Source organism: Portunus trituberculatus, chromosome 37 (genome assembly GCF_017591435.1).
Source record: "Portunus trituberculatus isolate SZX2019 chromosome 37, ASM1759143v1, whole genome shotgun sequence".
Classification (NCBI taxonomy): Eukaryota; Metazoa; Arthropoda; class Malacostraca; order Decapoda; family Portunidae; genus Portunus; species Portunus trituberculatus.
In genome coordinates this window covers 3596068-3599186 of record NC_059291.1, presented here as the reverse complement: position 1 = coordinate 3599186, position 3119 = coordinate 3596068, and the positions used below count along the sequence as shown (strand labels likewise).

At 45.9% G+C, this 3119-nt stretch overlaps 1 protein-coding gene and 1 long non-coding RNA gene across 2 annotated transcripts in view; one reads left to right on the top strand and one right to left on the bottom strand.

Annotated features, from left to right (window-relative positions):
• Positions 1-2106, bottom strand: part of LOC123513938 (myosin heavy chain, muscle-like) — a 26560-nt gene extending 24454 nt beyond the window's left edge. The window contains exon 1 of the mRNA XM_045271436.1: positions 1453-2106. The gene's annotated coding sequence lies outside the window, so the exon portion shown is untranslated. The remainder of the gene's footprint in view (positions 1-1452) is intronic.
• On the top strand, positions 849-1866 carry LOC123513943. Its single transcript, XR_006677482.1, has 2 exons — positions 849-928; positions 1335-1866. It is a non-coding gene; the product is annotated as an uncharacterized LOC123513943 (long non-coding RNA).
• Positions 2107-3119: the final 1013 nt, after the last annotated feature.

The following is a 3119-nucleotide window of genomic DNA, read 5'->3' as shown; positions in this document are numbered from 1 at the left end:
CTACTACTACTACTACTACTACTACTACTACTACTACTACTACTACTACTACAGCCACGACTGTTGCTTCCGCTGCTGCTGTAAACATACGAAACAATACCATAAATACATCGACTTGAGAGAGAGAGAGAGAGAGAGAGAGAGAGAGAGAGAGAGAGAGAGAGAGAGAGAGAGAGAGAATGTTCACTTCAGTTAGTTCGTTCGTTCGTACGCGTTTAGTAGAGATTTGTATAATTGTGCACGTATTCTCTCACATAGAAACAGTGCATTAATAGCATGTTCAGGAATAAAGACTGCATAAATCCACGCAAATACTCGTAGGAAGCCAGAAATATGAGGCATCACAGGCAGGGGAGACTGGCGATGACAGAGGCACGTGACAGGAAGGCAGGCAGGTAAAGAGAAAGAGATCCTCACATCGAAAGCAAAGGAAAAGTCATGATAAGAATAGAATAACCTGCAGTAGATGGTTTTAGTCACCTCGAGAACCTTATAATTTGTATGAAGCGACGACATAGAAGAGAGAAAAAGGAGGAGGAGGAGGAGGAGGAGGGTAAAGTTATTCATCAGTGTCTTTGTATAGTGAATAAGGGAAGAAAATAGCCTCAATATCACGAGGGGGAGGAAAGGAGGGAGGGAATGGAGACACCGGAGATGCTTAGCTGGTTTCGCAGGGAGCTGGCAGTACGAGAAGACATGGAGCAATAGAGAGAAAAAATGAGAGAGATGGGAGGGAGGAAGAGAAAACGGGGAGGAAGATGGAGAGTGGGTGTAGGGAGGAGAGAGGAGCGCCTGTCACTCTGGGGTTATATAGGTAGTGGCAGGTGTGAGGAGGCATTAAAGGACGAGAAGTGCTCACCCGCTGTAAACTCAGAGGAGGCGAAGGTGGTGGAAGAGAGGAAGGAGAAAGAGATCGAAGAGTAAGAAAGTATGTTGATGATGATGATGATGATGATGGTGGTGGTGGTGGTGGTGTTGGTGATGAAGGTAGAAATTTTGTTTTATTCCTTGTATCTTTTCAGTTCATCCATGTGAAACGAGTCAGCCTAAAATATATAACATTGAAAAGAAAATTTAAAGTGAAAGAAAAAAAAAAAACAAGTAGATTATTGAAGACATGTCCAGTATCTAATTTTGATTAATGATTTTGCCGCCAGGATTGAACTGTAATGGTGAATGAGAATAGATAAGGATGTTGAGTATATAGCATCAACTGGTTCACACACACACACACACACACACACACACACACACACACACACACACACACACACACACACAGCTAACAGAAATACCAAAGCGGAAATAAATCAGCCTTAATTCCCTTTCTGCAGGTGTGGTGGTCGTGGCCTGAGGTGAGACAGGTGTGGGGTTTGGGGCAGGAAAGGCCCAAGCACACGCCGGTAACAAGCTTATAATGAACACAAATAATCAGACTCCATACTCAATTACCTTCGTGTGCTGATTTACTGCGTCACTATTTAATCCTCTTGCGCGAGGAGGAAAATTTCATAACGTAAAATCATATAATGCCAATTTGTGTATTCCTTTGGCATGATATTACGTTTTCCATTATTGGCGCGGTGTTCCATAAATAGTGCTTGCAGGCGTGGCATTCGTTAGGAGTCCAGAGAGTGCGTGCTGGCCTCAAAGCAGCCCTATCAGCAGCTGAGGCAGATGGAGCCACCGCTGCGGCGTTGGTCCTCAGCAGCGGCGCAGTTGTAGGAAGGTCCGGCAACACTGTCGTTGCTTGTGTTATCCACTCGCGAGGTGGCTGGTGATGGATGAGGGAGTGCGTGGTGGTGATGAGTAATGGTATCATGCTTCACTGACACAAGTAAACAGTAAACAATAAACAGTCCTTATCATCTCAGTCCATTACTCTCACTTTCCTTCTCATCCCCCCCCTCTAGCCACCCCAAGGCAGCGGTATCACTGTTACTACAAGCACCACGATTGCAGCACTATCACCCGCTTGGGGGAGGCTGCCCCCCTTTTGTATGGAATCTTGCGTCACTCTTGTCTCCTGGACGTCGCCACATCTATGGCACACACTATCTCCTTGGTATCCCATAAGAGTGGCTCTCTACCTCCCAGATACAATGTTTCTCTTTCCCTCTTCTCTGGTTACTACTGCGGGTTGGACTCTCGGGCTGGTTTCATCCCCCCGCCCCCCTCTGCTACGGGCAACACGATATTCAACAAGCAACTGTGTTCCTCATCTACTGTGTTGTGGAGCCAAGTTGGGTTGACCGAAATGATACTCTACTTTCCACTCAGTGTTGTAACTATATACGTTCTCTTGTTTTCTTGCCAAATGTCCCCGATCCTTTTTAAGAAACGCCTCTTTTTATATTTAAAACATTTAACTGTTTCACCCCATTCTTGCTGCTTCCTTTGTTCAATAAATCTTCTCTTCCGTGTAGACTCGCCAAGTCAAGGTTATTTAGTACTTTATGGACTCCCTTTGTCTTTATCAGACACAAGTGATGTAAGTTCGTTTACATGTTTTTCATGACCACCGGCGCCACCATCGCAGCGCGCTCCAGCATCATTCATTCTTATGGCCTCGTGCATGGTGCATAGCTCACCCTTGCATGCCAATATATTAATACAATCCGATTCAACAGAAGGTACATACAGATTAACACAGTGCCATTACAATTAGTATTGGTGCTTTTGCGGCACTGGCTATTCTTGCTATTGCTATGCTAGTACTGCTGTTAATGACGAGAATTGAGGCATAAGGGATGCATCATGAGAATTGATGAGACCTGTCAGTAGCTTCAAAGCAGGAACGAGACAGAGAGGAGAAAGTGAATCTCAAGGAGACAGGGAGAAAAGTAAATAGTGAACGAGGTCTTTGCTCAACCGAGCCTGAACGAAGTAACGATAATCACCCACGTAAAAATGGAATGAGTAATGGCATCTTGCTCGTCTCCCTCAGCACTCACTCGGGCGCCCTCCCAGGCCACAACAGCCGGTAAGGCCTCCAGTTTGAATATAGTTCGACACCCTAACTGAGCACCCCCACCCGCGGGCCCCGGCGCCAGTCACACACCCACTTCCGGGAGGGGAGTCAGCGGTGTGGGGAGGAAGAGCAAGAAGAAAATATGTAA